Source organism: Monodon monoceros, unplaced genomic scaffold, assembly GCF_005190385.1.
Source record: "Monodon monoceros isolate NGI ecotype Baffin Bay Population unplaced genomic scaffold, NGI_Narwhal_1 Super_Scaffold_21, whole genome shotgun sequence".
Lineage (NCBI taxonomy): Eukaryota > Metazoa > Chordata > Mammalia > Artiodactyla > Monodontidae > Monodon > Monodon monoceros.
Genome location: NW_021703778.1, coordinates 105440686 through 105450220, shown reverse-complemented (window position 1 = coordinate 105450220; position 9535 = coordinate 105440686). Strand labels below are relative to the sequence as shown.

Below are 9535 nucleotides of genomic sequence, written 5' to 3'. Positions count from 1 at the left end.
GTCTCAAACTATATCTTGTGGTCCAATAAGCAGACAATGTAAAAAGACTTTGAAGTCTGAGACCAGAATTCAAATCACAGCTCCTCATTATTCAAAATAGGGAAAGATATCTAACCTCTCAATGCCGCAGTTTCCTTATCCGAAATAAAGTGGATAATAGCAGAATATATTTAATAAGTATTTTTGAGAGGATCAGATCAGATGATTATAGAAAGGTCTTGACAATGAGGCTTATTTAAATATTGTTAAATTCATGTTGATGCTCTTACATGAAATTCCAAAGTTTGCTTAAGTATAATCATTTACAGTTCAGGACAGCCCTTATTATTTCCTGAATGAGTGGATTGTCAATATAGCATAATATGGTATGATACAATACAATATAATATATCAAATAATTCTAGACCCAGAAGAAACCAACACAATCACAGCACACCTTAGGAAGTTGAGGCCCAGAGATGTGAACTGTCTTATGCAAAATCAAAGTTTTTTTTTTTTTAAGTGTAACAGATAAATTTCTAAAACTAAAATTTATATCACTTTTTTTCCCCTCAGAATCATTAAATAATTTGAAAGTTTGCTGTTCCATGGGACTTTGTGTTAACTCTTTCTACTCAGCCTGTTTTTATCAAAGTAATCAACCTCTGTATAAACTGACTGATGGAACAATTTACTATTTCTTGTGAAAGACCTGTGCTTGTGTTAATGATGTCAGATGGTGGGGTTAAAAACAGCCAGCAGAGATGCCCACTGGCAGCTGAGATATTCTCATATTATTAAACACATGTATAAAATTATCTTAGGAAAGTAGAATTAATATTCCCACATGCATTGGAAAATCTAAATTGTTAATAGCTTCCCCAGGGCTTTGATTCTTTCTATGACACCTTCAATGATTTTGTCGCTGTTTAAATATTATAAACTATCACAATATATCCTCATAAAAATGAAACTCAGTGCTTTGAAAACCTCAGTTGCTTTAAAATAAAGGATGATTATCTGCTTAACAATTAGCAAATGATTGAACCATATAAATCAAGTTCACAAAGATAAAACTGTGGAGATTAAATTATACAGACCAGAGTAATCAAATAATCTGGATAACTGCCAAGTTTCTCCTTCATTTCATTCTTTTATCTAATGCTGCATTCTGTACTATCATCACATATTAAGTAGAAACAGATTATAACACATTCTAGTTTGAAGAAAAGTAAATTCATGAATGATATACTTGATTAATAAAAAGATAAATAGAATGTAGATTTTACAATAAAAGTAAATTTTTAGTAGAAAAATTAGCACAGGCATTAAAAGGATTGTGAATATCTTGAATGTGGTACATGTCAGAATGTGCATTACAATATTAGTGTTCAGGCTTTAGATGAATAACATTTTCATTGGATTATAAATTGGGATGTAACTGGATTGGGGAGGCAACCTAATGAGCTTGACAGAGAAAAGTATGATTTAAAAGCTCAAGCAGACTCCGAGGTTGGAACAAAATGAGGGCACCTGAACAGGAGAGAATCCATTAAGCAGTCAATCTATTACCAATAGGTTGATGGATAGATAGATGGAAGGACAAGGATTCATGCTCCCCATGACTGTACCAATAATTAATGTTCATTCCTTATAGCCACTACTTAATAAATCATTTCTGGTTAGATCAAAATATTTTACTCCTATCCAAATAGGGAGAATAAACTTTACAATGTAAATTTCCAGTATAGATACATAAGGCATCATTTTTACTCCAACTAATTCCAATATTTTTTTACTTTTCAAATTTGTTGTGAGTTTTTAATGTAAAGGCTTTTTTAAAATTTACCTAACATTTTTCAGTGCTGGCATTATCCATCATAATATAAGGACTATTATAGAACAAAAAAGAGAAAGTTTGTTTGTTTGTTTGAGCTCTAATAATCCTTAATCAGTGAATTAGAATCAGTGAGAAATAGGTGGACCTTTTGAAATACATATTCTTCCAAGATTAATTAGTTGTTGTGGCTATAGAGATGAACCACATGTCCCAAAGCCCTGCAAACAGGTAACACAAAGTGTTAAACCCAAATCTCAATATATTTTCCTTCCTTCTCTCATTCTTTCATTCCTTCCTCTTTCCCTTCTTCATCTCTTTGTGCTCTGTACTTCCTCCTTTCCATCCTTCTCACACTTGCTATCACAAACCTCTGCTGGATAAAGTTGAATAACATAAGATTCTTTCAATAGAATGTTCACAGTTCATCAGAGATAACAGACATATAAATAATGTGTTTACAAAGAATAATGATTGCACAGAGGAGACAGTGGTTATTAAGTGAGTTTGAAGGAGGGCCAGGAGAGGCTGCAAAAGCAGCCAATATGAGTTGGACATTGAAAGATGTCACCAGGTGAACATGTCAGGCAAAAGGAACGATTCTTACAGTCTTCTCAGGGAACAGAATTAATTGCCTCTTCCTTGTACTACATTCATCTGTATGAACCTTTCAGGATTTACATGCTGTCCTACCACAGTTGCCATCTGTATCATTTTTCTAGATTCCACATATAAGCGATATTATACGATATTTGTTTTTCTCTTTCTGACTTGCTTCACTCTGTATGACAGTCTCGAGGTCCATCCTCAATTGCCATGTAACCAATGTGGTAGCAGTTGGGTTAAGCCTTACTCATTCAAGACAGCATATACTTTGGGGATCCATTTTCTTCTAGTAGTAGGGCTTATTGGCTTCCTAGACTGCTCTTCTCAGGAATTGAAGCTTGCGAAGTAAACAGAAAAGAGAGATTGATTACTGTTTGTAGCTACGTGAGAATCAATCTAAGTAATGCCATAGACTAAGAAGAAACTTGGGGGGAAAGTTCACAAACGTCAGGGAGAGTTAATTTTCCAGGACTTGGCATTCAAGTAGTCATTGCCCTTCCTTTCTGAGAAAAGGTAAAAGAAGGAAGAAACTATTAAGTGCCAGAATTTTAGGATATAACTTTACACATGCTTTATAATATACTATGTGAATCTAAAATCGGCTCAAATCAAACGCAACTCAGAATGAGAGAGTTTTTTTTAATTTTATAAGCCAAATTGCCTACTCTACTCCCAATTTCACCCTGCTTGCAATAAATGTCAATGATGGAGGATGTTGGTGGTGAAGATTTTGGATAACTTTATAAGTAATGGTACAATAAGACAACTTACAACTAAAACCTATAACAGGGTCTGGAACATAGTAAGTGCTAAATAAATATTTATGAATGAATACGTGTATGTTCATCCCCATAGGGCTAGAAAAAGAAGTTTCTGGTGCTATCTTGTCTCTTTTGACATTGATTTTCTGTCAGCTCCATGGAAGTGAATGGAGAAGGGAGTAAGCTAGCAAACTTTCTGACTACTTGAAAAATAAGGTTTCTTGTATTCTATGTTGAGATAAGATTTTCAGCTAGGTGGTACTCAGGGGATAATTAAATTATAGGAATTGGGTAATAGAAAACATGAAGGGGTAGAATATATTTTATTCAATATATATAAATAAATATAAATGTATGTATAAATATACATATAATAATAACACATATGTTATATATACATAACAGGAGTTTTCATATATGTAAATATAAAAATATATATAATTTTATACATAAATATATTACACATTATATATTATATGTGTAATTATATAAAAATATATAACTTTTTATATTATAAATATATATGTTTATTTACTTATAAATAGAGAGAGAGATTCCAAAAGACCTGTTTTGAAGTACATCAAATCCATAAAAGGCAGTCTTCTTTTTCTTTTATTATATGTACAAAAAGATTTTGGTGATCTTAAGCTGGTTCTAAAAATGATCTCAAACTATTTAACTTCTTTTTAAACTAATAATTTTAGGGATTATTTTAAAGAATTGTCTTCATGGACCAAAGTTAGATAGATGATAGGTAAGTAGATAGAGATTTTTTTCAGACATTGATATAGGGCATTGTAAAAGGAATTCTGATTTGATTATAGAGGTTGAAATGATATATAATATCAGGCAAATTAAACAATCTTCTTAAAAGTTTAGTTACCTTCATGTAGAGGATGGTTGTCTCAGCATATGAAAAAGCACCACTTTTCTATTATTTTTCCCCAGTGATGGGAGATTGAGCTTAGTGTATGGAGAAAATTTTCACAAAGGAAACAGAGCCTTGATTCCTAGCAAATTGATGTTTTTATTTGCATTAAAGTCATATTACTCCATTTTCTCATTCAGCAAACAGTTTTTGAGCTCTATAGATAAAGTTAACTTTTTTAATTTTTAAAAGTAACATTAACTTGGTATTTTACTTTTTATTCAGCCACCTCGCAGATGGAAGCCATGTAGTTAAGAAGAGTGTCTAGGACTAGAGTGAAAGCTCATTTGGGGGATGCTAAGAAGTCTTTGAAGAGAAAACAGCATACGACAAGGATCATGGCTAACCAATGAGTCACTCTCTTTGGGTTGATAGCCTTGTTTTGATTTTAAAAATAATAGCAGCCATAATACTAATACAGTAGGTTAATCATAGTAATGCTAAAAAAGGAGATTCTTAAAGGGTAAATGTTTTCAAAGTGAACAAAGCAACACCACCAATTAAGATTGGGGCTAAAATCTGCAGCCATGAATGCAACTTCTGGTACCTTGAAGTTATTTGCCTAGGAGGCTTTCTTGGAGGTCACTTTGAAGAGGTTTCTATCCAGCAACAAAACTTCATGAAAGGAGCTGATGTGAATAATCCAGATAGATAGCTCTAGGCAACATCTTGTGCTTTCTCCTTTATATTTTATACTGAGAAAGAGAAGATGTAAACAATCAATTATTTAAAATTCCAACATTTTGCTGTCTCTCTCTCTCTCTCTCTCTCTCTCTCTCTCTCTCTCTCACACAGACACACACACACACACACACACACACACACAAGAAAAAAACAAGAAACAAAATAAATAGGAAATGACCCAGAATTCTTGTTCTCTAACTAAAGCCCTTAGTTAAAATATATGGAGTTAGGAGGCTAAGTCATCAGGGTAGAAAACCTTGCTTTCCCATTTATTATGTGATAATTTTCTGTGATCCCCAGTTTCCTCATTTGTCTAAATGAGGCTAATGGTATTTTTAGTATTGTTTACATGAATTAAAAGCAGTGTATGTTGAAAGATATACATAGTCCCTGTACCTCCTAGGAATTATTATTTGACCAGAGGTCTTATCTAATAAAACAAAAGGTATCCAGCCAACTAATAATATTTTCTTAGAGAAACAGGATATATCCAGCAGAGCTAAGAGATTATTTTTCCTGTTCCTACACAGACATAAATTTATCAGCTAAAATCTATGGTGTAATAAGTTAACAGTGGCTGGACATAAAAATTAATAAGTGAAAACTCTTCATTTGTTTGATTTCAAAGTTCACTCATGTGTTGTTTTAAATTCATACTAATCTACAGCTGTATTAATCACCTGAGCTTTTGAACGGTTTTGTAGAAAAGAATTTTACAGAAGATTTGCATTTTACCCTGTAGATCCTTTTGTTAATTTCAGTTCATTTCAGAAAATGCCTAAAGTCTTTAATGAAGTACTATCTTCATTTATTAGTGCACTGTAATTTGGTGAACTTCAGAAGCTTAAAGTACAAGGGTGACATAATCAATTATAACTGTTTTAGAAATGTTTTTGTCTTAATGTTTTTTTTCAAAAAAGCTCCAAGGTAATAATAGCACTTTTCATCAGCAAAATACCTTATAAAGGTTAACTAATAGGAAAGGAGTGTTCTCTGGTTGTTCAACAAGAAATTGAGAGCTCAGAGAACTGAGTTCTATTTCTGGTCCTTCTGTTGACTTCAATGATTTTAGATAAGTCACCTAACATAGGCTGTGCTTTTCATATATAATGTTTCTTGCTTTAAAAGAGGTCAAAGAAGTACTTCTTGACGATTTCTGTTGTGTATGGAATAATTAGATAATCCCGCCCCCTATCCATGTCAGCCTATTTCTTACTTATGTGCTTACTTATCTTCCAGTTTGTATATCTTTCAGTATTTTACATATGGGGGATGGGGCAGGTAATGTTGGATAATACTCTGAAATAAGGATTCCAACTTGGAGGCAGAAGCACATGAGTTCCAATTCTGATTCTCCTTTTAATTAGCTGTATAGCCTTGGGCATGTCACTTCATTATTCTCAACTGTGTCCTTACAATTAAAGTACAGTTAGTGATATCTGCTTCTCAGGGTAGTTCTAAGGAGTCAATTAAATTATATTTGATATACATTGTATCTCCTTGCCTAACTAGGCTTCTGATTGGCTTCCCCAATTGGTACACTCTTTATAAAAATCTGGTCTTTACAATGAACCATGAACACTTGAAATTTCACCTACCTCTTCTCCAAAAAAAGAAAAAGAAAAAAAACAGACAGACACACATACGTGGCTTCTCCTTATATTTTTGTGATCTAATTTCTTGATCATTTCTCTCTCTCTCACTAGTTCCTTTTTAGCCACACTGGCAACCTTGCATTCTCTAATATTACAGAATTACTTCTACCTCAGAGCATTTGAACTTGTTGTTCCTCTTTCCTGCAAACTTCTTCCTTCAGACATTAATACGGTTTACCCTCCCACTTCCTTCAGGTTTTTGCTTAAACCTTATGATGTGAGTGAGTCTTTTTGTGACCTTGCTGTTTAAATTTGCCATGTGTTCCTCACTTAACCCTTCCAGTACTATCTCTCTTCTTTACCTATTTTCTCTTCTCTCTTCTTTAATTAATTATCCATTATTGTATACCATACCAACTTACCCCAAAACATAGTGGCTTAAAACAACAAACATTTACTTTGTCACATTTTCTGTGGGTTAGGATTCCTGGCATAGCTTAGCTAGGTGCCTGTGTTTTGAAGTCTGTCATGAGAATTCAGTCAAAGCTTATAGCTGCGGTTATGGCCTTTTGTAAAGGTTTGCTCAAGGAAGAATACATTTCCAAGTTCACGCACACGGTTCTTAGCAGAACTCAGTTCCTTGTGGACCGTTGGACTGAAGGCCTCAGTTCTTTGCTGGCTGTTGACCACAGGCCTCCCTCAGTTCCTTGCCACGAACACCTTCCCATAAAGCAACTCACAACGTGGTAGCTGGCTTTCCTCAAAGAGTGCAAGCAAAAGAGTGAAGAAGAATTCCAAGATGGAAGCCACAGTATGTTTGTAACCCAATGTCTGAAGTGACACTTTTGCCATATTCTATTAAAAGTAAGTCACTAGGTCCAGCCAACATTCAAGGGAAGGGTTTTGCACAGGTAGGTGAGCACAGGGAAGTGAGGATCATTGCAGGCCATTTTAGAGGCTGCCTACCCCATCATGCAAGTAGGGAATTTTGTCTGTTTTTGTTCACTGTTATATTCCAAGAGTTTATAAAATATGCCTAGAAAATAGTTTGTTTTCCGTATATATTTATTGACTTAGTGAGCCTAATCCAGAATCTGCACATAGTGTTTAATAAATGATTGCTATTATTATCCATTCTTGAATATGCTTTTTAATAGTCATTCCTATTATTCCTTTTTCTATTAGATTTGAATTCCTATAACGTCACTGAATTAGACAATAAGAAAGAGCACTCTAGGGTGCTTGCTCTAAAATTTTCATGATTTGGAAACAATACATCTCCTCTGGTTATCAGACATGCAAAGAATAGGAAAACCAGAATGACTACATGAAAAACTGTGAGACCAGTAAGAAAGAAAACTAAAGATTGATAGTATCCATCAAATTACACTGTACAGCAGTTGCTGGAAAATGAGGTTCATGGGAAAAAATTGGGGGAAATTATTGATTCTTTCCTGGTATACAGTTCTATGTTTCTATTATTTTTATTTCTGGAGAGTCAAAATTGCTGTTACAAAACAAGTACTTATTCCTAAAGGCTCTTCTCCTTCATGAAAACAGGGTCATGCCCTTACAACAGACATAGTTTACTGGGGATTTTATGCCTTTTAATACCATTGAGCTGAGACCTGAGAAAATCATAAGAATTAGAAATTAGCAGTAGAAGAACGTCCATAGCAGAAAGAACGTCTTGTTCCCATTTGAAGCTAGATGAGATTCAACTGAAGAAAAGTGCACAGTTTGATGAGTTCAACACCTGTTTCTCTTGTTTTTAACTGTTGCTGTGAGTAAATGAACAAATGACAGGAGCCGAAGAAGAGGAGGAATGTCAGTAAAGCTCTGACTAGGGATGGGGTGCTGTCCTGTCCTTAATGGCAACAGTGGAATGACAGAAAGCCAGCTTCTCCTATGCCAGCCTTAGGATACCAAGCACCTGTCCTGTGAGAGAGATCCTGTGTGTGAAGCAAAATAGCAGGCCCTGAGGGGAAGCTGAGAAATCAGACCTCAAGTGGTTCCTGCGTGCTATGTTTCTGAGGGAATAGGAAAACAATCTCCTTTGCATTTTCACTTTGGTTCACCTTTGCTTTTTGTAGCTATTACTTCAGGTTAATAATCTGGGTGCTTCTCATTTATGAAAAGGAAAGGAGGTAGTCGTATGTTCAGGAACTGACACTTCTACCTTTCAGTTATGCTGGAACTGTGACTACTTAAAGACCTTGTTATCAACAGAGCAGATGAAGGTGTTTTTGTTTTTCTTTTTTTGCCCCGAATGACCATTGGCCCCAAGATGTGGACACCAAATTTTATGTCCAAAGTAGCTGGGTGTTCATGGTTGAACACTTACTTTTCTGGGATCACTGAGTGAGCTAAATCAACTGCACAAACAACCCCACTCCAGTACTGATGTGGCCTGGGTAAAAGCTTTCACTGGAAAAGAGTGGGGACTCTCACTGACTGTAACCCAGATGGAGGGAGTTGGTAAGGTTGAAGCCCCCTTCGCTTCCTCCGTGGACCCTAGACTACAAGGAGTGTTTCTCTCATATGTCTTCCTTTAGAGAAACAAAAGTCTAGAGGAGATTAAGTGACTTTTCTTAGAACGATACAGCTTATTAACACCTGAATTGTAATTTTAAACAAACAATCAGGAAGTGCTAGAGAAAAAAATATTTAAATGATCGTATCAAGAATAAAAATAAATATTCTATCAGCCAAGAGATTATAAAGATGACATTTTTTTCTTTGATATTATCTAGAAGTTAAACTGATGAGTGTCGAAAGAGAATACACTTAGTTTCTCAGCAAACAAGTGAGATATTAGATCGTTTTAATTATATTAGAATAACTCGTGTATGAGCTACAATAGCATTTGTGCAGCAGCGACGGGATTCGCAGAAGTATAAGTGCAGGGGAGTTGAAGGCTTTAATTAGAATTGAAAAACAGGAACACTGCTGTACCATTCCTTTTAGAATAGATCCCAGCTCCATTTAATTTAGAATTAGAAGATTTTCAAAAGAATGAGACAAATATGGTTAGGCTAGAGGTAGCAAAAAAGTGTAAAAACAGTCAGCAAAAATATGCTAAATAAAAGCTGTTATTTACATTAGCACTTAACAGAGTAAACAAACAAAAAGATTGTTTTACTAA

At 34.6% G+C, this 9535-nt stretch overlaps 1 pseudogene; it reads left to right on the top strand.

Moving 5' to 3' along the window:
• The first annotated feature begins 6951 nt into the window (after positions 1 to 6951).
• LOC114903884 overlaps positions 6952 to 9535 on the top strand; it is a 115048-nt pseudogene continuing 112464 nt past the window's right edge.